Here is a 26,707-nt window from a genome sequence, read left to right as displayed (position 1 = left end):
GGGATCCACCTGGCACGCCCACCAGGGGGCGATGCTCTGCCCCTCCGGGGCCTCGCTCTGTTGCGACCAGAGCCACTGTAGTGCCTGGGGCAGAGGCCACAGAGCCAACCCCAGCGCCTGGGCCATCTTTGCTCCAATGGAGCCTTGGCTGCAGGAAGGGAAGAGAGAGACAGAGAGGAAGGAGAGGGGGAGGGGTGGAGAAGCAAATGGGCTCTTCTCCTGTGTGCTCTGGTCGGGAATCGAACCCGGGACTTCTGCACGCCAGGCCGACGCTCTACCACTGAGCCAACAGGCCAGGGCCAAGAGCCAGTGACCTTTTGATCAAGCTAGAGACCTCTGGGCTCAAGTCAGCATCCATGGAATCATGTCAATGATCCCTTGGTCAAGCTGATGACCCTACACGCAAGCTGGTGACCTTGGGGTTTCGAATGTGGGATCTCAGTGTTCCAAGTTGACCCTCTATCCACTGATCAGGCTATATTTTTATGTTTTATGTGAGAAAAAAAGCCAAAGAAATTCTATTAATTAGAAGAATATCTCTTTTCTTTGATCTTTCAATTTAGCTTTTTCTTTTCTCTAAATTCCCATTTATATAAATATTTTTAGAGCAAGTTATGTAAATAATTCCTACACCGTTATATGCTTTATTCATACAAATATTATGTCATATTGTTATTTTTTTATTTATTTTTTTTGGACAGAGACAGAGAGAGAATCAGAGAGAAGGACAGATAGAAACAAATAGATAGGAAAGAGAGAGATGAGAAGCATCAGTTCTTTGTTGCGGCATCTTAGTTGTTCATTGATTGTTTCTTACATGTGCCTTTACCGGGGGCTACAGCAGAGTGAGTAACCCCTTGCTCAAACCAGTGATCTTGGGCTTCAAGCCAGTGACCTTTGGGCTCAAGCCAGCGACCATGGGTCATGTCTATGATCCCACACACAAGCCAGTGACCCCATGCTCAAACTGGTGAGCCTCCGCTCAAGCCGGATGAGTCTGCCTGCACTCAAGCTGGCAATCTTGGGATTTCGAACCTAGGTTGTCCACATCTCAGATCGATGCTTTATCCACTGCACCACTGCTGGGTCAGACTCATATTGTTAATTTAAAAAATTGTTTATCTTACTTAATATAATAAATATTCAATTAAAAATTAAGAGGTTTAAAGAAGCAAAAAGATAATTAATATAAATATATAAATACTTATTGCAAACAATTCCACCAGAAAATATTTAATTTTGGTGTTGCCTTTTATTTTCACATACATAGGGTTAATAGACCCTCAAAACCATATAGCAAGTACAGGTTTTTTGTTTATTTGTTTATTTTTAGGTGAGAGGAGGGGAGATAGTGAGGCAGACTCCTTCATGCTCCCTAACTGGGATCCACCTGGCAACCTCATCTGGGGTGGATGCTCAAGCACTGAGCTATTTTTAGCACCTGAGGCTGATATTCTCAGAGCTATCCTTTGTGCCATCATCCATGCTGGAACCAATAGAGCCACTGGCTGAAGGAGGGAAAGAGAGAGAGAAGGAGGAGATGATGGGGGTGGGAGAAGCAGATAGTAGCTTCTCCTGAGTGCTCTGAATGGAAATCAAAACACTCCATGTGCTGGACAAATGCTCTATCTACTGCACCACTGGCTGGGACACAGTACACTTCTTTATTTAGTTTCCTAATCTTGATAGTATAAAAAATATTTTTATTATTATATATTTATTTGAAATGTTTATATAGTTATATATTGTATTAGTAAAATTTTATCAAAAGAATATGTTATAAATCTTCTGTTCCAATTTACTAAAGATTATTTTCCAAAAGCAAATGCCAGTATTTTAAAATTGAATCACTGAATCAATAGTTATAAATAGTTTTGAGATTTTACTGTAATTTGCAATATTACTTTAATAACTGTCTAAATCAATTTCTAACTGCTGCTTGAAGTTGTAGGTAATATGGTTTTTCCCTTACGTATTTAGCAATCAGATATCAGTAAAAAACTTTTTTGTATTTTATATATATATATTTATTTATATTTTATAATTACTCTTATTTTTCATATTAATCCTTTTTATCCCTAAGTCCATATGAATTTAAAAATACTTTTTCCTAATGAAATTGTTCATAGAACACAGTATCTTTTTTTATGTTTGTTCATTAGTTATTGTTATATAAATAACATTTTACATAATTAATTTAACCTCACTTTTATTGATGTTATTGTTTTTTCAATAAATTCTTTCAGATTTGCCTTAGATAGTAACTAGAAAATGAAAAATCCTCTAGATTAAATGTCCAGTGAAGATAAATGAGACAAAAACATATAATAAACTTGGATTTTTTTTTTTTGTATTTTTCTGAAGCTGGAAACGGGGAGGCAGTCAGACAGACTCCCGCATGCACCTGACCGGAATCCACCTGGCATGCCCACCAGGGGGCGATGCTCTGCCCATCTTGGGGCGTTGCTCTGCCGCAATCAGAGCCATTCTAGTGCCTGAGGCAGAGGCCACAGAACCATCCTCAGCGCCCGGGCAAACTTTGCTCCAGTGGAGTTTGGCTGCAGGATGGGAAGAGAGAGACAGAGAGGAAGGAGAGGGGGAGGAGTGGAGAAGCAGATGGGCGCTTCTTCTGTGTGCCCTGGCCGAGAATTGAACCTGGGACTCCTGCACGCCAGGCCGATGCTCTACCACTGAGCCAACTGGCCAGGGCCCTAAACTTGGATTTTTAAATGTATTTATACATGTTGTATAATCAAGTGAATGACTTACAATGATTTAAAAATCATTAGAGCTGTTAAGTGAGGGAAGAATTTTAGGATAAAAGCAGGCATACCAATTTGGAAAATTTTCATAATAGCCAGGTGAGAGATAGTGGGCAGGTAGGTCCACCAGCAATAACTCATTTATTGGATGAGGTGAAAAGTAAAATGAAAAACAAGTCTCCTTGTTTTTTGGCTTGAACTAGTGGCTGGATGTGGTATAATTTTCTGAAATGTGGAAGACTGGTAGAAAGACATTAGCTGGTATATGTTCTGGGTGAGATTTTAATTTTGGAGATACTAAGTAAGTATGAGATGACTTAAAATTTTATGGAGAAATTGTCAAAATGCATTCTCAAATAATAACTTTTTCTTTATTCTTCCAATACTCATACTCCTTATATCTATTTGGAGACTTAACTCATTGATCAGAATTAATAGTATAATTTTAAGTAATAATGTTAATTTTAATTACAGTCACCTTAGCTTATTTTTGAAAATATATACTAAGAATGATGTTGTGTATTGATTAACAAGAGATTCATGTTAACAGAATTATTTTATAATCTTTAAAAAAATAAAAATTTAAGTATATTTTGTTTGTTATATTTATGACAACTTTTCAGCATTGAATGAGATGATAATTAAATTTTTATTTTTGGTTTAGAATTATCAAGTCATTTTTGTTTTTTACTTCAAATTTTACATTGTATATGAATTTCCTAATAAAAATATATTTGTATTTTGGGTATAAAGTTCTATATTGCTGCATGAAATTTCACTTTTGGATTTTACCATATATATAGTAGATATTTATGTGTAGTACAATTTTTGCATCACCTAACATCAGCCTTAAATAGATTTCATATGATAATTTAAGAAACTCACATATTTTCCAGGAATGTAGAAGAATCCTTCATAACTACAATAGGATCTTCTCCTAAGATAGAGTGCCTAAAATTTCAAGGAGAGACAAAAATGTAGCCCCAAGTGATATTTTTTCCCACAAATTCCAAATGTATTGAGAAATGGGGTGACAGTATTCCTTCTGAGATGTGTATAAAGAAAACAAGATTTAGTTTAATGACGCTATAAAAGAGAGAACTATTGGGAAAAGAAAGGAGGATGACTAAAGGAGTAGAGTTTTCTAGAGGTGTGGACCCTTTCTTGTGTTCATAAAACTAGGACTCTAAATCAGATGATAAATTATTATTAATATTTTAATGAATATTATATTAGATGTGGAAGATAATACATTGGATAAAACATGTCTTGAAAAAGCAAAATTATATATGTGGAAGCATATTCTAAGGAAACAATTTATTCATATCAAGCTGTCAAGAAAGAAATATGTTTCGAAATATCCCATAGTAAGGTTTGGAAAAGAAAAGATTACAAGTCATTTAGGTTGATAAATACAAACACTGTCAGAAAGAATGGGGAGATACTATATTTACTACATAGAGTAGGCCCATAGTAAAATGTATATGCAAAATCCTAATATGTTTGAATAATTGATGTATAGTGTTAATAATCTTATACATAAGAACAGTATAGTTTATATTATAATATTTGGTGCCAAATAAATGATATAATGGATTTAAATGCTGTCTATTGTAAATGCTCAATACATTTTAGCTATTATTATGATTTTTATAGTATCGGTTAAAATCAGTATTCATAAAAAGAAGCAGTTATTTATGGTGCTTTTTATCTAAAACAAAATGAAAAGTAGTTTTAAACCAAAAGTTTATTGTTGGATCAGAGGTGGTTCCCTAGGTACTGACCTTTATATGTGTCTTTAATAAATGAAAGGATTATAATATTTCATTTTTCATAGCAAGTTGTAATAGTTTGTCTAAAATGATGATGGCATCAATTACTTAGGGTGAAATAACCAAAGGAACATATAAAACTCCACTGAGTACACTAATATAAGGCTTTAATAAAAATGAATGATAGGGTAAAGAAGGAGAAAGAGTACGCAGTCAAGCATCGAGGGCCCTGGAACGTTGCAGGTGCAGTTCTCTAGTTCCTGTCTTGGTCACACAGGATGTATTTTGTCTTTGCATTGTGAGCCATGGAGATCCGTGTGAGAAATCTTGGTTTCAGGATAGCTTGGGCAAAAGTTTCCAGCAGGGTTTTGTACATCCCCCAACAGCCATGTAGCCTCACCGGATTGTGCAACAGGTTTAATTGGGAATAAACTATCTAGCCAGATTCCTAAACAGACAAATTAACTCCACAAACTGCCAGAAGAGTTTCTAACTTTAAGAAGCACACTATAAATCACTAGCTAGCACATCTCATTCTTATTTTGGTTAAGGTCAGGAGTTCTTGGAGTGGAGCAAAGGCAGTCTGAAATCCATCGGTATGATAATGCTATCGTATGCAGTGGTTGTTAACATTTCCTCTCTCCCTGTACATGCACGCTTCTGTCCTCACCAAGTGGACTGACTCCTTTCTTAGCCACGCTGTTTTGAACTGGGTTTAAAATTTGCTTTGGCCAATAAAATTTAGAGGAGGTGACATTGTACCAGTTTCAATGTCTAGCCATTATGGCTTTCACTTCTACTTATTTGCTTCTTTGAGCTTCTATGTAGAGAAGGTCAGGCAAACCTCTTAGTGAGTGAGAAAGGAGAGAGAGAGAGACCACGTGAGTAAAACCAAAGGGCCCGGGCTGACAACCAACATCAGGGCCCAGGCATGTGGACAGGCCTTGAATCCTCAACCTCTCTCTGAACCATAAGATTTGATGATAGGTGGAAGGGAGAAAAGCTACTCCTACTGAACCCTGTTCTAATTTCTTTACCATAAACTTGTGAGCAAGAAAACAGTTGTTAAAGCAAGTGCATACTGAAGAGATTTAATTTGTTAGGAAGAGATATTTCAGATCATATAGTGCCTGTATTAGTATGTAAAAATTAAAGTAAGTACTTATACATGAAATTTAATATTTAAATGAGAATTCTAGAGTTTCAAATACAATTTTTGTATTAAACAAGGTAAATCCTGTCTTCATTTTTAGAAATATTTTTAAAATTCTTTAAAAGGCAATCATACATAATCATTAATTTTTGAAATGATCTTTCAGAATAAAGGTAATAACTATATGATTTTATTTATATGTGGGATATAAAACTGAAACTCATTGACACAGACAATAGTATAGTGGTTATCATAAGGAAGGGGTTGGGTGCCAAATATATGGGACAGAAATGGCTTGGCTTTGGGTTGTGGGCACACAATGCAATATATAGATAATGAAGCACAGAAATGTACAGTTAAAATCTATAAGATCTCATCAACCAATGTTACCCAAATAACTTAATAAAATAAATAAACAAATAGATTTTATTTTTCAAAAACCAATTTTATTAATTTGACTCTAATTTTTATTATTTATTTGTATTTTACTTTGGATTTAATTTACTCTTTTTCTGGTTACTTATGGTGGAAATTTAGATTATTGATTTCCATCTTGTTTCTTTTTTAATATAGACATTCAATGGTATAAATTTCTTCTAGGTATTGCTTTCACAGCATCTCACAAATTTTGATGTTTTGTTCTTATTTTTATTTGACTCAAAATTTAAATTTTTTCTAAAATTTTGACCCGTTTAATCCATGTAATTTGGAATATTTTTATTTATCTTTTTATAATTGATTTTTAACTTAATTTCATTGTGGTCTGAGAACATACATTATATAATCTTTTATTTTTTTCAAAAATAGTGTTACTTTAATAACATGTTTAATGGCCCAGAATGTGGTCTATCTGGGTGAATACTCCATATGAACATGAGAAAAATGTGTATTTTGCTGTTGCATAGTATAGTCCAGGGGTCCCCGAACTTTTTACACAGGGGGCCAGTTCACTGTCCCTCAGACCGTTGGAGGGCTGGACTATAAAAAAAACTATGAACAAATCCCTATGCACACTGCATATATCTTATTTTAAAGTAAAATAACAAAACAAGAACAAAAACAATATTTACAATGAAGAACAAGTAAATTTAAATCAACAAACTGACCAGTATTTCAATGGGAACTATGGGCCTGCTTTTGGCTAATGAGATGGTCAATGTGCTCCTCTCACTGACCACCAATGAAAGAGGTGCCCCTTCTGGAAGTGCGGCGGGGGCCGGATAAATGGCCTCAGGGGGCCACATGTGGCCCGCGGGCCGTAGTTTGGGGACCCCTGGTATAGTCTCTAGTTATAAATTATATCAACCTGCTTAATGGTATTGCTGAAGTCAAACACGCCCTACTGATTTTTATCTCCTGGATCTGTCCAAATCTGATAAAGGGATGTTGAAGCTTCCAACAATGGCAGTAGATTTATCCATTTCCTTTTGTAGTTCTATCAGTTATTGTCTTACCTAGTTAGATATTCTCATGTTAAAGACATACACAACAAATATTGTTATGTCTTCTTGGAGAATTGACTCATTTATCATTAAGTAATGTCCCTCTTCATATCTAAAGAAATCTTCTTTCTCTGAATTTCATGTAGCTACTCCTTTAACATTTTGATTAGTTTTTAGCATGGCATCTTTTTCTCTATTTATTTACTTTTAATCTATATAAGGATGGGCAAATGTAGGTTAATAATAATACATAAATAAATAAATAAAATACAATAATAAACTCTGTGTTAAGCTTATTCACAACAGTAAACCTACATTTGCCCATCCCTGTCTATGGATTTTTTTGTAGATAACATATATTGGGTCATGATTTTTGCTACATTTTGACAATTTCTGTCTTTTAATTTGAGCATATATTGTTGATGTTACAAGTGATTATTAATGTAGTTGTATTAATATCTACCATATTTATTGTTGTTTTCTATTTTGTTGCCTTTGTTCTGTTTCTATTTTTGTCTTTCATTTTTTCCTGCTTTTTACATTTTTCACAATAATTTTTTAAAACCATTTTTTAATTTTTCAATTAGTGTTGACATACCATAGTATATTAGTTTCAGGTATACAGCCCAGTGATTAGACATTAGTATCTTACTAACTAATCATCCCTATAGATATCCTACCCATCTGACACCATAGATAGCTATTAAATTATTATTGACTCTATTCCCTATGCTGTACTTCACATTCCATGACAATTCTGTAAATACCAATTTATACTTTATCCTTTTTCAACTTTTCCACATATCCCCTTATCCTCCCTCCCTTTTGGCAACCATTTAAATGTTCTCTATGTCTATGAGTTTACTTTTGTTCTGCTTTTATTTTATTTTTTACTTTGGATTCAATTGTTGATAGATATTTATTTTTTGTGATTTTACTGTTCATATTTTTGTCCCTTTAGTATATTATGTGATACTGGTTTGGTGCTAATAAACTTCTTTACCTTTTTCTTGTCTGGGAAGTTCTCTATATGTCCTTTGATTCTAAATGATAGGATTGCTGGATGAAATAATCATGATTGTAGGTATTTGCTCTTCATCACTTTGAATATTTCTTGCCAATCCTTTCTAGCCTGTGAAGTTTGTGGTGAGAAATCAGCTGACCCTCTTATGGAAGTTCTCTTGGAGGCAACTGTATTTCTCTTGCTGCTTTTAAGATTCTCTTCTCATCTTTAACCTTTTTGTCTTAGTGTGATTCTTTTTACATTTATTTTGTTTGGTACTATCTATACTTCCTGGACTTATATGTCTACTTCTTTTGCCAGGTTGAAAAAGTTTTCTGTCATTTTTTCAAATAGGTTTTCAATTTTTGGCTCTCTTTTCTTCTCCAGGCACCCTCATGATGCATATGTTTGCATACTTCAAGGTGGCCTGGAGCCTCCTTAAACTATCCTCATTTTTTTGGATTCTTTTTATCTTCTTGTCCTGATTGGGTGTTTTGTGCTTCCAGATCACTGATTTGGTCTTCTGCTTTATCTTCACCATTATTGATTTTTTTGTAATGTATTCATCATTTCAGTTACTGTAGTCTTCATTTCTGATTGTTTATTGTTGCTTTTTTAATCTTCAATTTTCTGTTTCCTTTCTCTTTCTTGAAGTTCTTACTGAGATAACTGAGCATTCTTATAACCAGTGTTCTCAACTCTGCATCTGGTACATTGCTTGTTTTTATTTTGTTTAGTGCATTTTCTGGAGTTTTGTTTGGTGTTTTTGTTGTTGTTGTTGTTTGGGACAGGTTTCTTTTGTTTTCATTTTTGCTTATTCCCTGTTTTGTTTCTATGCATTAAGTAGAGCTGCTATGTCTTCCAGTCTTGGTAGAGTGACTTTATGTAGTAGGTGTCCTGGGGGCTCATTGGCAAAGACTTTAGCTGGGTCTGCAGGTGCACCTCATTTTGTAGTGAGCCTTGACTGCTGTTGGTGCATCAATGGGTGGGGTTTACCGTCAGGTCCATCAGCTGTGAGGACTGGCTTCAGCCACCAAACAGAATCTGCTGTGCAGTGACTGGCACCAAATAGCAGAACTTACTTCAGTGGGGCTCTGGCACAAGCTGAATCTGCTTCTTCAGTGTGTCACTTGTGGATGTGGTTCATTGTGTCACTTCTTCACGGTCTGAAGTTGTCCACCAGGTACACTGGCTCTAGGGCCTCTTGGAAAGTGCAAGATCAGCCCCCATTTAAGATCTAAGACCATCAGGCATGAGGTACAAAATGATTGCAGATGGCTACTACTTTTGCTGGGCTCGGAGGTGCCCTGGAGATGCCAGGCTGTTCACTAAGGCTGGCTGCTGCTAGAGCTGGGCTTGAGGCCACTTAGGAAAAGGTATGGGACATGCTCTGGCCAGATGCTGCTTGTTTGAGAGATTTCAGAAAAGTCAGTAGCACCAGCCAAGACAGGATGTTTATATGGAAAAGCCACTGTGAATAGCTTGTGAGATGCTAGTGCCTGAGGCTAGGCAGGTTCACATTGAATTCTGGTAGACAGTAGAGGAACTAGGAGCCAGGAACTGTTGGGCCGTTCCTGTTTATTAGAGTCTTGCAATGGTGGGCAAGCAAACAGAGAGGGGAAAACCTCTTCTTGTGGTGGCAAGCACTCATAGCATGACATAGGCCACACACACGTGGCTCTGCCATATGCTCGTGTATTATACTAGTCATGCAAAGTGAAAGCAAGCAAGCTGTTTTCCCAACACTCCACCACTTTAGGTTAGGGTTCTTTGCTTCACAATCTACCTGACAGGTATTTTCCCAATGGTCCCTGTGCGAGGATTGAGGTACATTACATCACAGAAATATGCAGACTATGCAACCAAATTACAAAGACACAAGCTATACCAAAACTGACAGTAATTACAAAGGTGTCCTTTACAATGACATGTATCTAAGCACCCAAAGGATAACATACTTCTACTTACGTGGCTAGGTACTGGTTGTTCAGGGAGTTAACTGGGGGCCCACCTCTAGTCCCCTACCTCACGCCTTCAACAAGGCCACTCGTATGGTGGAAGGCCTGTACAGTCTAAAGCCATGTTCTTTGAAGTCATTGGCCTTTAAGAAGAGCTTCTGGGGCAGGCAGGAGCATGTTGCCCTGTCACCCAAAGCCCAGCTTGAAGAAAGTGTCCTGGTGCATATCTGCAACTGGATGGGAGGAGTTGCCATGCAGGAAGGACTCCACCAGTGCTGTGCCCTCACTAGGGTCTCTCATACTGTCCACTAGGGTCTCTCATACTGTCCACAAGGGTCTCTCATACTGTCCACAAGTGGCATGTCCATACAGCAAGGGAGCCAGTGCCCCCCTCCTGTCGCAGTCCCTGCTTCAAGAGTCCATTATACTTCTCAATGACCAGTATAACAGAACTCAGGAACTTTTCATAAGTGGACTGTCTGTTATCATGAGCCCCATCCAAACCCCTCAGCAATCTTACACGGCCTGGTGGGGTTAAACAAATTCAAGGCCTGTGCCACCTTGACAGATCTTTTAGCTGCTACAAAAGCACCTATTATCTTCTCAGACCAACACCTGCTGCACATTCAAAGGGGATCTGTGGATTATCAATTTCACAAGAGGTCTCTAGCCCCCCACCCCTCCCCAGTAGATAGGTCCCTCAGCCTTTCCCCTATTCAGACTGGAGCAATGGATCTTGGGGAATCCTCCTCTACTTCAATTATCTCCAGTGTGTAATCTTACCACTGTGCTTCATGAACGCCAGCCACACTTGTGTTCAGGCAAACTTTAATGGCCTGTTTTTCTTGTTATTCAATAGTTGGAGGGGCAGCCCAGGCAACAGCCCACACAGACTTAGTGCGCCATGCTGCCTCCCCCTCCCCCTAAGCTGCCACTCTCTCTGTCACACCAGGGATAGCCTGCCCCACATGAGGGCTCAACGTTAACCACTAGTGACCCAAAGAGGGCTGATGCTGTGCTACGGAGAGCAAGGTTCCTCATCCCTGCCGTGTTTAGTGGCTCAGGAAAGGAGCAGCAGCCTCTGTCCACACTTCTGTCTGGGCAAAAGTTGCCTTTCTGCCCTTCCTGGTAGTCAGGCTCCTCCCTGTGTGTCCCGGGTGCTACTGCCCAGAGCTGGAGCGTGGAGCCAGCGAGTCTGCGTTAGTTCACTTGGGAACCTGTCACCTGGGGCTCCAGAAGCCCTCCATCTGATTTAGTCACAATCCTCACTAGTTTTTGCAGCCAGACATTATGGGGACTTCCCTTCACAGCCACGAATCCTTGAGCTGGGGGGCTTGTTGTGGGGCTGGGACCTCCTGCTCCTCACAAGGGACCTCTGTAGCTGTGATAGCCTTTTGACTTTTAACTGCCACAGATAAGTGTGGGACCAGTCCTGTGGGTCTGATCCTCCCAGCAGTCTCCAGATGGCTTCTTCTGTATATCCTTAGTTATAGGACTCTTTCCAGCTAGACTTCAGATGTTTCTCAATGATGACTGTTCTGTAGTCCAGCCGTGATTTTGATGTGGTTGTGGGAGGAGGCCAGCACCTCTTCTTACTGTGCTATCTTGATGGAAGCCCTGCCTTTTATGGTTTTAAGTGTTTTATATGATTCCATCTCTCCTTTCTTAGCATATTAGCTATATGTCTTTTAAAACTTTTTTAGTGGTTGCCTTAAAGTTTGCAATATACATTTACAGCTAATCCAAGTCCACTTTCAAATGACACTTATACATAGTGAGAATATAATCCTAATTCCTCCTTCCCATTTCCTGTTTTATGGGGGTCATTTTATTTACATAAGCATACATAATGAAATATGTTGTTAGTATTATTACTTTATATAAGCTGTTATCTGTTATATCAGTAAGCATAAGAATAAAAGTTTTTATTTTACTTTCACTTATTTCTTCTTCACTGCTCTTTCTTTTCCTTTTTTTTTTTTTTTTTTTTACAGGGACAGAGAGAGAGGGATAGACAGAGACAGACAGGAATGAAGAGAGATGAGAAGCATCAATCATCAGTTTTTTGTTGCAACACTTTAGTTGTTCATTGATTGCTTTCTCATATGTGCCTTGACCGCGGGCCTTCAGCAGACCGAGTAACCCCTTGCCGGATGGAGCCAGCGACCTTGGGTCCAAGCTGGTGAGCTTTTTGCTCAAACAAGATGAGCCCGCGCTCAGGCTGGCGATCTCAGGGTCTCGAACCTGGGTCCTCCGCATCCCAGTCCGACGCTCTATCCACTGCACCACTGCCCGGTCAGGCAGAGCTCTTTCTTTCTTTATGAGCATCTGTGTTTTGACATAATAATTCTCTTCTCTAAAGGACTCCTTTTAACACTTCTTATAAAGAAGTTCTACTGCAACAAATTCTTACAGTTTTTGTCTGAGAAAGTCTTTATTTTTCCTTCACCTTTCAAACATAATTATCCAGTATACAAACCTCTAGGAGGTGTTTGTTTGTTTGTTTTAGTGTGTTGTTTTTGTCCTTCCTCTCAACACTACATATTTCACTTCACTCTCTTCTTGCTAGCATGGTTTTGGACAGGAGGTAAGATGTAATTCTGATCTTTGATATTCTCTATAGATAGGGTGTTTTTCTTTTCTAGTTTCTTTTAAGATGTTTTTAATCTCTAATTTTTCTTCAGTTTGCATGTGATATGAATAGGTGTAGGGTTTTTTTATTTTTATTTATTTTTTTGACATTCTTCTGCTTGGCACTTTCTGAACTATCTGGCTTAGTGGTTTAGTGTCTGACATTATTTAATGGAAATCCTTTATCTCCATTGTCTCATTGTTTTTGTTTTTTTTTTGTTGTTGTTCCTTTCTCATTTTCATCTCCTTCTGGTATTTTCATTTCATGTGTGTTACACCTTTTGCAGTTATCCCACAGTGTTTGAACGTTCTCTTCTGTTTCATTCAGTCTTTGTTCTCTTTGTAAGCTCAGTTTGGAAATTTCTGAGCCTTATTCCCAGAGATTCTTTTCTCAGCTGAGTTCAGCCTACTAATGAGCCCATTATAAGAATTAAAAATTTTTTTTTTCTCACAGTATTTTTGATGCCTAGTATTTTTTACTCTTTTGTTGTTGTTGTTGTATTTTTCTGAAGCTGGAAAAGGGGAGGCAGTCAGACAGACTCCCACATGTGCCCCACCGGGATCCACCTGGCATGCCCACCAGGGGGCGATGCTCTGCCCATCCAGGGTGTCGCTCTGTTGCGACCAGAGCCATTCTATCGCCTGAGGCAGAGGCCACAGAGCCATTCTCAGCTCCCGGGCCATCTTTGCTCTAATGGAGCCTCGCTGCGGGAGGGGAAGAGAGAGACAGAGAGGAAGGAGAGGGGGAGGGGTGGAGAAGCAGATGGGCGCTTCTCTTGTGTGCCCTGGCCGGGAATCGAACCTGGGACTTCCGCACACCAGGCCAACCCTCTACCACTGAGCCAACCGGCCAGGGCTTTACTCTTTTTAAATTTTCATCTTTTGGCTTAATATTGCCTATCTTTTCTTTCATTTTGTCTATTTTATCCACTACAACCCTTACCATATTCATCAGAGTGTATTAAATTTTCATTCTGAATATTCCAGCATCACTATCATGTCAGGTTTTGATGCTTGCTTTGTCCCTTCAAACCATTCTTTGCCTTTTAGGATGCCTTGTAATTTTATTTTTTATGAGAGCTGATTGGGTTGCAGCCAAGGTGCCTAACCCCCTCCTCCCTTAGTACATGGAAATAATTATGACAAACAGGATGATCCAGATCACCACCCCCAGCGTCCAGGTTAAGTAACCCAGACATCTGGGTTGACTAACTCAGATATGGGACTTTCCCATAACCCCCTTTATGAGTCAAACTTATGTCAACAAGCCAAAACCACATTTTCCCCATTCCTCTAATGGCTGTTAGCTCCTCACCCAACAGTCCCCTATTTACCCCTGTATGTTAGAGAGACCGCTGCTGACCTCCACGTTAGGAGGCAGCCTGGCAGATAACCCCTCAATAAAGTTTTCTTGCCTGAACTCGGGTGTATTCCTCCTTTGGCCGACCTTTCAATAGCCAGTGTTGATGTACTGGGTTAAAAGTACAGAAGTTAAGTCATTCTTTAATAATGTGGTGCTGAGATGTGGAGGGAGGAGAGACTTTCTCTAGTCCTATGGTAAAGACTATGATTAGTCTTTTAGGGAATGCATGTCTCTAAACTGTGACGTTCACCGTGCTTCTTAAACTTCTCCTCCCCTTTAGGTGGGATAGGCTGATCAGAGTGGCTCGAGTTGGGTATTTTTCTCCCCACATCAGGCTGTAGGCTATAATAGAACTTCAATAATTTAGTCTCTTAGTCTCTGGTAAACTAGTTTCCTTGAAGGCTAACTTTTTAATGAAAAGAATGCTCTGGAGTACTTCAAAATAGTTCTCTTCCCCTCCTCCTCCTCCTCCCCCTCCTTCTCCTCCTCCTCCTCCTCCTCCTCCTCCTCCTCCTCCTCCTCCTCCTCCTCCTCCTCCTCCTCTTCTTCTTCTTCTTCTTCTTCTTCTTCTTCTTCTTCTTCTTCTTCTTCTTCTTCTTCTTCTTCTTCTTCTTCTTCTTCTCCTTCTTCTAGAGAGAGAGAGAGAGAGGGGGGAGGGGAGAGAGGGAGAGAGGGAGAGAGAGAAAGAGAGGCAGGAACATCAAACCATTCCTGGATGTGCCCTGACCAGAGGTCAAACTGGCAAGCTCTGCAACGCCTCTTCTTAGTGGAAGCAAAAGGAAAATTTTCTCTGCTATTCGCTGTGAGTACCTGTTCCAACTCATGTAGGCAAAAACTTACAAAAATTGTGAGTGTCCTCCTGTGATTAGGTGCCCCAGGCGTGTTTATCTCTCAAATTTGTCTACACTAGACCTCCATCAATTTGTCTGTTGTACTTCTGGCTTTGCTATCTCAGTACTGGCCTTAGTGGAGGTTTCTGCTTGAATTCTGGGTTCCCTGTATCCCTGTTTCCATCCCTACAATTTTGGCAGCAGTTTGAATTGGAAACTGCTGACTGTTGAATTAAAAAATATATTTAAATATAAAATCAAGTGTATCTTGGAATTTTAAAAACATTAATTTATAATTATAATTTAGTTCTTATATTGCTGTTTTAATTTAAATCTATTATTTCACACATTTATTCTCACTTATTTATGTAAACTTGTGAACTTTTCTGTTCTCAAATTTTCTAATGCATGCCTCTCTGCCTTTTGCATACTGTTATGTCAAACTAAAACAGCTTCCAAACCTGTAAGAATTTTTTATGAGTTAAAGCTAAACTGTCAAAAATTGCTTGGAAACAGTCTCAATGGATTGAAAAAGTGCTCCAGAAAATGGCGATTTCACCGTTTGTTTGTTTGTTTGTTTATTTATTTTTTATTTAATTAGTTAGTTTTGTGACAGAGACAGAGAGAGAGAGAGTCAGAGAGGGATAGATAGAAACAGACAGACAGAAAGGGAGAGAGATGAGAAGCTTCAATTTTTTTTTTTGTTGCGGCACCTTAGTTGTACATTGATGTGCCTTGACCGTGGAGCTAGAGCAGACTGAGGGACCCCTTGCTCAAGCCAGCGTTCTTGGGCTCAAGCTGGTGAGCTTTGCTCTAACCAGGTGAACTCCCGCTCAAATGGGCCCAGGTCTCAAACCTAGGTCCTCCACATCCCAGTCTGACACTCTATTCACTGTGCCACCACCCAGTCAGGCTCAACATTTATTTTATACATCAGAATCAAAGGGGAGAATGAAAGGGGTTTACATAAAATTGATTGGTGATAGATTAGGGAGGCAAGAGAAGGCAAAACCAGGGAAATCTCTGGGATTGGATAAAAAGTAAAAGTGTATATGCTGAAACTTCTTTTACATAGACAGGAAGAAAAGGTTAACAGTTAATGGGTCACATTACAATAACAATAAGGGGGGGGGGTCTGTTGGCCTCTGCTCTGGTGGGGTTATATCCCAAAGCAATTTATTAGGTACATTATCATGGACACAAAAGAAAATAGGCTTGAGTAAAAGTAAACATTGATGCTTGTTGAGAGAGAACACCTCCCTAGAATAGACTGCCCACCATAAACAGTTTTTAGCTAGAAAAGTTTAATTTAGACCATCCTGACTATTTACATTAGGTCTCTGAGTTTGCAAGGCCATTGTACAGGGCTCATCTGAGCTTGTCAGGTTTAGTTTGGGGCCGTCTTTTATGTTTGTCATCCACAACATTTATGAGGTACATGTAAGTCAGCATTGTATTCTTAGTATGTTTCCTATAGGTAATTATAGATGATTTTTTTTCAGCCATAGAAAGTAAGAAGCGAGAGAGGAAGGAGGAAAGAGATAGAGATAGAGAAGCATCAAATTGTTGCTCCACTTAGTTGTGTCAGTGGTTGCTTCTCATATCTGTCCAGACTGGAGCTTGAACTGCTGACTTTGGAAGTCAACCAGCCCCCTCAGGTTTGAACCACTCTCACAGGTCAAGCCAGCGACTCCCGGATTGACCTGGTGACCTCCGTACTCTGAGAGGATGCTCCATCTATTTTGCCACTGGCCAAGGTTGTAGGTGAGTTTTTAAATGATCAACTAGTAAGTTCCACAAATAAGAATAATTTATATTACTTTATTTACACAAAGAACATTATTTAAATTACATTATAGCTAAAGTAGAGTAAGTTTAATAAACATTTTGTCATCATTCACAAACCTTTCCTTAGTGACATTTAGAACTCCCAATGTTATGGTTCAGCCACCTACCGGAAAATTGCTGTGAGCAAAGTCTGAGCTATTGTCTAATGGACATATAGAAATCAATCTTTATGTTACCTCAGCCACTGTAATCTAGTAGTTTCTGTTTCTATAGCAAAACTCAGCCTCCACTGACTAAGATATGTGGATATGTATTAAAAATTGTTCTCACAAACTTAATTTAGAATATGTAACTTTGTTCTATATATGAAGTTTATCAGATTATGAATCACTGTATTTTTTTTAATGAAACTACTGAAATGTCCATAGAAGTATGTGAATACCAAGTTATGAAGAATTTACCACTTCAGTGATTACAGAGTTAAGTGGAAATTGACCAGATAAATCATTGTAAAGTGAATTAAAGAATAAATTCATTTTTTTTCCTTATAAGAAGAGTTAAATAGCTCTAGGAGAAAAATGTAATATTAAAAGTTTTTAAGTGACACCAGCAATGAATCTTTCAAACACATACATATATACACATACAAACAAAGACACAAATTATTTTACCTCATGATTTTGGTATTCTAATTATAATGAGAATATTGTCTATGAATGGAAACAGGCTACAAAAATAAAGTTTAATCATACATTATTTTAGATGCTTCAAAATACCACTTGGTTTATATAATTTTGTTTGCCATTGAGATGCTCACTCTATATCAGGGGTCCCCAAACTTTTTACACAGGGGGCCAGTTCACTGTCCCTCAGACCGTTGGAGGGCCGGACTATAAAAAAAAACTATGAACGAATTCCTAAGCACACTGCACATATCTTATTTTAAAGTAAAAAAACAAAACGGGAACAAATACAATATTTAAAATAAAAAACAAGTAAATTTAAATCAACAAACTGACCAGTATTTCAATAGGAACTATGGGCCTGCTTTTGGCTAATGAGATGGTCAATGTCCGGTTCCATATTTGTCACTGCTAACCATAACAAGTGATATGACACACTTCCGGAGCCATGACGCGTGTGTCCCGCGTCTTCGGAAGTAGTACTGTATGTGAGCAACGCTGCGCTTTTCACTGACCATCAATGAAAAAGATGCCCCTTCCGGAAGTGCAGCGGGGGCCGGATAAATGGCCTCAGGGGGCCACATGCGGCCCGCGGGTCGTAGTTTGGGGACCCCTGCTCTATACTACCATATATTATTGCAGGAATCAAAGGAGGACAAAAATGACATCAAGGAGACAGCTTGACGAAGGAAGTAGGATTTATTTAGCCAGTGGAGCAGCGTGACCCCAAAAGAGGCAACCAAACATGTGCTCCCCGAAGTTAGATTTCTTACATCTTTTATATACCTTTTACAGAATACAGGTTTTCATGCAAGGGTCTCTTGATCCCTTTGTCTAGAGGTATACGTCACTCACATGACTCTAGGATGGGAGGGTGAGTTTAGGTGAGGTCGGAGAATAAGTGTTGGAATTTGTAAATTAAGGTCTTAAAATTTTTTAAGAGAAGAGAAGAGGAAGAGTGTATGGCCAGTAGCCGCTGCTATCATGGCCATTCACATGAAAGGTTCCCATTGGATTTCAGGCAGATGGTAAAGAAACAGTGGAGCCAAAAAATGGTGGGCCATTCCTTTATTCAAGACTCACACCACCTGATGAGAAACAGACAGGGAAAACACTTCCCTCTTCATTCATTCAGAGCTCACAAAGCTACTGACACATTATCCGGTTCCACAACCAGGAGAATCTTCTCCGGTTCCTCCTAGAATCAAAGGCCTCAGCAGTCCCAACGGAGCTTACCTCTGGTTCCCCATCTGCCAACGTGGCTTCTTACTCTGCAAAACTGGCTCCTCTCTCTTTCACTGTCACCTTGCCTTCTTTCTCCTTCCCTGCCATCTCAGCTTCTTTCTCTGATCTCATTCTCCAAAAATGGCTTCCTTCTTCTTCTCTCCTTTTAAAACTTTTCTGGGGTGAACACCTCCTCTTCAGCATACAGTAGCCTAACAATGGCCCTTTCCAAGCAGGATGGTAATTAGCAATTTCACAGATAACATACCTGCCCTGCCTAGCACCATTTTTAACAATAAAAGTGAGTAAACTCAAATAACACAAATTTTACAAACTCATTTGCCCAACAAAGGGGTTTTCAGAGAAGTTCTATCTTCCCTTCTCTGTGTATTGGCCCTAACCACCCTTTCAGAGAACTATAGAGAGTAGTTAATTGATAATTGGTTGACTCAGCTACCCCTGCTGGTTCCTTTCCCTTGCATTCTTCTTGTCTCTTCCTCCTCAGTGGAGGAGGGGTGGGGGGGAGTCTGACTTCTCCTTCCTTAATATGTTAAATTGTCACAGCATCTTAGCAGACATATTGGAGTTTGAAATCTAGTTTTGGTTTGAAATTACTGATTTTTGTGTTGCTCCTGGTGTTTCCATATCTATTGTTCCTGGATTCTATGTTAACAAAATATTGAAGATATAACCGGTAAATGTCTTTGCTTCTACAGTGCTAATATATGGTGAGGGTATGTTGCAGCAAGTATAGCTTTATTAAAATCCAATGAATGAAACTGCCAAGTCAATGGAAAGGCCTGTGATGACTGAAATTTGTGTTCTGCCCCATTGTTCAATGCAGAAGCAACCTAATAGTCTCTCTCCTGTACCTGATTGAGGACTTGTGTGTTTATTCTCATGCATTAAAATATCTCAGAAAGTAGGCCCGGGCCGGTTGGCTCAGTGGTAGAGCATCAGCCTGGCGTGCAGAAGTCCCGGGTTCGATTCCCGGTCAGGGCACACAGGAGAGGCGCCCATCTGGTTCTCCACCCCTCCCCCTCTCCTTCCTCTCTGTCTCTCTCTTCCCCTCCCGCAGCGAGGCTCCATTGGAGCAAAGATGGCCCGGGCGCTGATAATGGCTCCTTGGCCTCTGCCCCAGGCGCTAGAGTGGCTCTGGTCACAGCAGAGCGACGCACCGGAGGCCAGAGCATCGCCCCCTGGTGGGCAGACCGTCGCCCCTGGTGGGCGTGCCGGGTGGATCCCGGTCGGGCGCATGCGGGAGTCTGTCTTACTGTCTCTCCCCGTTTCCAGCTTCAGGAAAAAAAAAAAATATATCAGAAAGCTCCATCTTTAAATGAAGTTTAAAAAGTGTGTGTAAAACACCAACCAAGGGAAAGTACATAAAGTGGTTTACTCCCCTGAGGCAGCAACTGTGCAAAAAAATAATGTGTGCTTATATCTCTTCTAAAAACCATACAAATACTCCGCAAACCCAGAGTCTTTGAATAGGGAGAGAGGCATATGCCCACTGGGAGGTTTAATTTGCATATCACTGGCTAAGGGCAGCACAGGTGCAAAGGGTGATTTCTGGATGAAGGTGTCATCCCTGAAACAACAAAAATGGACTGTTTGCATGTCTGCCTCCCTGCTGCTGGTAGCTAAGCAATACTGTTACTTGGCTGATTTCCTAATAAACTACAGGTGGGTGGGTGTTGAGGTTGTGCCATTACAAATCATCATCTGTTAGATCAAAGTGCAGCGGGAAGAACGGCAGGTGTGCAGTATTAATAGCTGCATTTATCTCCCCAGTCACTTAATAATTGCTTCTGGTGTGGCTTCCCTGTAGCAGAGCATTTCATGGACTCCAAAAGCATTTTGATTAAGCTTAATGTGCTCCATGCTGGCAAAGTTCTCATGTGCTAAGTGTAGGGTGTGTGTGTTTCATTTCCTAATGAGGCCCTGGTGTAGCAAACAGATACAGGAAACAGCTCGTGACTTATCATTCATGCTGCTCTTCTTCCATGAACAAATATTAGCATTTGCCTTTACATTTTTAATATGTGTTTGACACTAAAACTAACATTTGCATCCTATTTTTATAAATATTTCCCCATATTTAAAAGTTTCTGACAATTATCAAGTGTCTTCTGTATGCCAGCCAGATACTGATCTCAAGCTTTTTATGCATAGAATCTCCAAAACCGCACTTTTGCGTAGATTACTTTATAATTACGCTATTATTGGCCATGCTTATAATCAAACGTTGAAGAATAACAGGATAACATTATTTGTCTTTTTGATCTTGAGAGACTTACAGTTCGGTTAGATTGTCCTATTGGAAGAGACAAGCTTATTATAACTGTAGGCACATAGAAGAGGATAGGGTTCAATTATGGAAAAATTTTTTTTTGTTTTCTAGTTCTGTTTGCAATGTGATATTAGCGGATAAGTTTTCCAGTGTATATTTGGATTCTGCTATAAAACTTGGACTGTGTTTGACCATGTTTATTTCTGCATGTGTTTTTGTATTTTATATAATCACGAGGAGGCCTGAGAGAGGAAAACAGATTGGCAAAACATTGTGAGATGTTATCTGCGTTGTGTATAATTCTATGCAAACACTTGTGGCCTAATATTGTAAGATTTTGATGAATGTGAATAAATAATATGCTGTTCCTGTATTCTTTTCCAGCCCCTTTCTACTAATAGAGGCTAGGTGGTCCGTGTATTTATAATCAGTTGTGAACTTCCATGGGGTTGTTTATTTCTCAAACAACGGCTTTTTTGGCTATGAAAATGTCTCTACATCTGTCTCCTTCTAACATCCTGGGATACCAATATTAGAACATATGTAATCGAAAACGGAAAATCATCAACATTCTATGTGTTTGGAGTTTAACATAAATATAAAGCATTTTTCCCCCTTAAGATTTACTCCTGCTGTTTGCCGTGTTGGCATGTTATTTAACAATTTGTTAAAATTTATAAAAATACAAAACCTATTACAAGTTACAGAAAACATCACCTTTTATAGTATTTTCAAATGTCTAAATAGTCAGGGCAAATTTGGCATTTTAATTTCAGTATAATTTTTAGAAAATAATCGTTAATCCCATGTATTCAAAACTGAAATTTTGACCCTATACCACAATGAACATTGATAGATTTGCTTGTAAAAAAAAAGTTTAATTCATCTTTACCTTTTTTTTCCAGATCTCCAAATATATCCCTGCGCTTGCTTGCCAACTGGCCAAACCCTTAAAACCCAGCTGTGCTCCAATAGGATGTGCAAGAAGATGGAGAAGTACCGCCATCTTCTGAAATTAGAGCTTGCAATTCCAGCAATTGCCACCAGGGGACAGAGAGATTATTAGTCCTTCACTCCAATCCACCCTCTCCTTCTGTATTAATAGGACTGTTGCTGGAATCACAGCTGAAATACATTTTCCAGGCTCTCTTGTGGTTAAGTGAGTCCACAGAACTAGGTCTCATCAATAAAATGTGAGGGTGAATGAGTAAATCATTTCTGAGGCAAAGCTTTTAAGATAGATATTTGCCTTCTCTATGTTCTCTCTCCTCTTTTGCGGACTGGACAAAGATGACAAGGTGGCAACAGCAATTAGAAGGGAGTCACTAGGTATAAAGAGCCTGTGTCACTGAGTATTAATGATAATGCACCTCTTGTCAACCAGAAAGAAACCTTGGACTGTAACTTAAAAAGAAAACACCCATTATATTCCAGCAATATATATTCCTGAGTATATTTATTATATAATAATATATAACGTTTTATATTGTATTTATGATAGCATTTTAACTTAACCTAAGTAATGCAATGCCAAACTATGAAACACAAACTAAAAGTGATGAGGCCTTCCTCAAGGCAAACTTTATCAACTCCAATACACAAATGGGTGTTTGGAGAATTGTGCTGCAAAGATTTTGAGAACTCCTTAGTATTTAGCATATACACTGCTGTGATCAACAGCATGATTGCCATATCAAGTGAATATAGGAGAACAGTTGGTTACAAATGTTTCAGATATTGGCTGAATCTGAAGTAAATAAATTAGTGAATGTCTTGTCTACAAAATTAAAACATTAAATATTAACACATACCAGCATGCATTATGAGGCAACTTTGCCTTTAGACATTTAGAAACACCAGTTTTTAAAAGATATTTAATATTCTCTACAATATAATATACCTATTAACTTACCTCAGTAAAACATTATGCTTTTTTCTTTTTTCCTTCCTTTCTCCAAACCAATAATTAAAAAGTTTTATGAGTCCTCTTTTTTTTTCTATATAGTTTTAGAAGTTTAAAACTTAGAACTTAAAAAAAAATCTATCAAGGACTGATATAATTGAACATACTTAATGTTCCTAATAATGTAATATAGAATTTGAAGATACATACATTATAGAGTATGAGGGAAAAAAAATGGGTTGAATTTAGTACATCATTCTCCATCCAGACCCTGGGAATGACAGAACAGCTTTTTATGTTTTAGTTTATTTAGAGGGTAGCTCTCAGTGAATGTCTAAGTTGGCAATATATTCTAAATAAGAAAGGATGAAAGGGGATAACTGGAGGAGTAGAGGTAAGTGTGACTGGCCCTGAGGGAAGGAGAAATCCCTTCATGTGGTAAGAACACAGTTTTATCTATCTATCTATCTATCTATTTATATTTAGACAAATTTAACAGGGTCACGTTGGTCAACTAGAGTTCAGAGATTTAGAGAAAACATCTCCACACCATTTGGACAGTTGATTGTGTTGGATACCCATCACCCAAAGTCAAATCGTCCTCCACCCCTTGTATTTGTTTGCCTATGTTAGGATTAGTACTGTACCAACTCGTGGTCCCCAAGTGCGAGGTGACAGACTTTGGAAAGCAATAGCTATAAGATTCACGCAAGGAGTCTAGTCAGAGGTGTTGATGCTTCCAGCGTCTACAAAGACTGCGGTGCCTCAACTTTGTACTTGCAGAGCAGAGCTGCCTGTCCTCCATGGACCCCTCAGATGTGGGTAATGGGTATTGTTGGGGCTCTCATGCTACACTGAATGATAAACTTCAGTCCATCGTTAAAAAATAAATTTCTTGGGCTAACATTAGTTAATAATATATAAGTTTCAGGTGTACAATTCTATAATACATCATCTATATAATACATTGTGTGCTCACCCCACAGAGTATAGTCTCCTTCTGTCACCATATATTTGACTCACTTGACCTCTTTATCCTTCCCTAACCTCCTTCCCCTCTGGTAACCACCATACTGTTGTCTGTGTCTGACACTGTTTGTTTGTTGTTTTATAGTCTATGTTTCAGTAAAAATCATATGGTTCTTGTCATTTCCCATCTTATTTTACTTTGTGTGATATTTTAAAAATCCATCCATGTTGCTGAAAAACAATATTTCACCCATTTTTTTCAAATGGCTATTATTCCATTGTATATATGTACTACATCTTTATACAATAATGTATTGAAGGACATTTGGATTGCTTCCATATCTTAGCCACCATAAATAACACTGAAATTAACAGTGGTACATATATCTTTATGAATAAATGTTTTCAAATTTCTCTGATAAATACCCAGAAGAGGGATTGCTGGATTATATGGTAGCACTATTCTTATTTTTTTTGAGGAATCTTCATACTGTTTCTTAGTGGCTATACCCATTCACATTCCTACCAGCAATGAGAGAGGGCTTCTTTTTCTCTACAAATTCTCTATCACTTACTATTTCCTGTCTTATTGATAACAGTCAATCTAACAGGTGTGAGGTGGTATCTCACTGTAGTTTTGACTTGCATTTCTCTCATAGCTAGTGAAGCTGAGCATCTTTTCATATATCTGTTGGCCATTTGTGTGTCTTCTTGGGAGAAATGTCTGTTCAGGTCCTCTGCCATTTTTCAATTAGATTGGTTTTTTTGATGTTGTGTTGTATGAGTTCTTTATACATATTGGATATTAGCCCCTTATTCAAGGTATTGGTTGCAAATATCTTTTACCATTCAGTTGGTTACCTTCTTGTTTTGTTAATAGTTTCTTTTGCTGTGCAGTGTTTTTATTTGACGTAGTTGAATTCATTTATTTTTACTTTTACTTTCCTTGCTTTTAGAGTCAAGTTCACAAAAACTTCTCTGAGACCAAGTTTCATAAGTTTAGTATGCATGTCTTTCACTATGTGTATTATTGTTTCAGGTCTATTCTGGAAGTATTTACTAATCCATTTGAGTTAATTCTTTTGCATGTGGCTTTCCAATTTTTCCAGCATCAATTATTAAAGAGGATTTTCTTTCTTCATTGCAAGTTTTTGGCTCCTTTGTCCAAAATTAGTTGCCTATATTCATGTGGGTTTATGTCTGGGTTCTCAATTTTGTTCCATTTGTCTGTGGTTCTATTGTTCTGCCAATATACCACACTGTTTTGATTATTGTAGCTTTATGGTATAATTTTAAGTCAGGGAGTGTGATATGTCTAGCTTTGGCTACTCGGGGTCTTTTATGGATCTATGCACATTTAATAATTTTTGTTCTGTTTCTATGAAAAATTCCATTGGAACTTTGATGGATATTTTATTAAATCCCTATATTACTTCATGGATTGAAAAAATCAACATAGTTAAAATTTCCATATCACTTCATTTTTTTTAGTAACACAAATATTTGTTTGTATTTTTAGGTTGCTCTAAAATAAATGTAAAGAGAAACAGGCTTAAAAGATGCTTGAGATAACAATTCCCATATCTTAACAAGTAGAAGTGAGTTATACAAATATGATCAGTGTAGAGTGATTTACTTCCAGCACATTTAAAATTTATGATCTCTAAATTTAAATCATTCATTTTCATCCGAAGTCACTTCTGCAGTATTAAGAGATAATATATGGAAGTTCTATATCGACCTTCTCTTGTTTTTTTATTACACATAATCTCTATATTTAATGATGTAATAATGTAAGACTAACATTAAGGGAAGCAGGGCAAAAGTTATAAGAAGGCTTTATACTATTTTGTAATTTTCTGTACATCCAAAATTAAATGTTAAGAATTGAAAAATGTAACTAGTGAGAAATCAGTCTTGGCCTGGAACCATGCAATAGAGTATCTTAAAATTCAATAATCCATATAGTTCTTATAATAAACTATAGGAATATAATGAACCTACTAAATGTAGGTTTATTAAATATTTTAGGTAGGTTCATTCAACCTACCTAAAGTGTAGGTTTATCAGGGTAAATCTGAATTATCAAGAAAAGCTTTTAACCAAACTCCTATATTAGCACAAAACTTATAAAAATTATTTCAAAAGGTAAGCTTCATTGGGAAATTCATTAAGGCAGTATCAATAAAGACTACATTCCAATCAAGAGTTTTTGTCTGTGTCTATTAAACAGAGTTGTTGGTGGGGTTTAATTGAAGAAGTAGAAACATAGGGAGTTAGTAAAGAAACGTTTCAGAGGTAGGTGAATATTGGTGGAGAACAGGATGAATAATACTCCTATAGGGTGTGACTCTCAGCTAAAAGATACAAGGGAAGCTGAGAGTCCCTTCAGGAGTATACAAGTGAGAAGTTCATATCAGTCTTTGATGGAGAAGCATAGACTTTAATATGGGCAGAATAGACTTCAATATGAAAAGAATTAAAAAGCACTAGGTCATTAGAGCAATTGACTGTTAAAAAAAATTGAAGAAAATAAGGGAGTGAAACAAACATAAATGTGAAAAAGATAGTGCTTCGGTCAAATAGTCATTTAGACTATCCTAACATGAAAATATTGTATGATGATCACAAGTTCCAATGTTCTTGACACCCAGGGCTAAAAAAAAGAGCTTGTGATCTCATTAAAAACTGGTTAGTCATCCATGAGTTTAAAAATCTGAAGAACTTCCTTCCTAGAAATAGCCCCTCTGGAATTTGACTTCCTGGCTCCTCCCACTATCTTTTAGGGCATTGACTGGTAAAGAATGGTTCTCACGCTGCTCCGTAACCTACACCCAGGAACTTGTAAGAAATGTAGCACCCCAGACTTACTGGATCAGAAACTCTGGTGTGCAGCCCAGCAACATGTGTTTCATAAGTTCTCCAGGGATTTCTGA

The sequence above is a fragment of the Saccopteryx leptura genome, chromosome 8, assembly GCF_036850995.1.
Source record: "Saccopteryx leptura isolate mSacLep1 chromosome 8, mSacLep1_pri_phased_curated, whole genome shotgun sequence".
Lineage (NCBI taxonomy): Eukaryota > Metazoa > Chordata > Mammalia > Chiroptera > Emballonuridae > Saccopteryx > Saccopteryx leptura.
Note: the sequence above shows the minus strand (reverse complement) of the source record.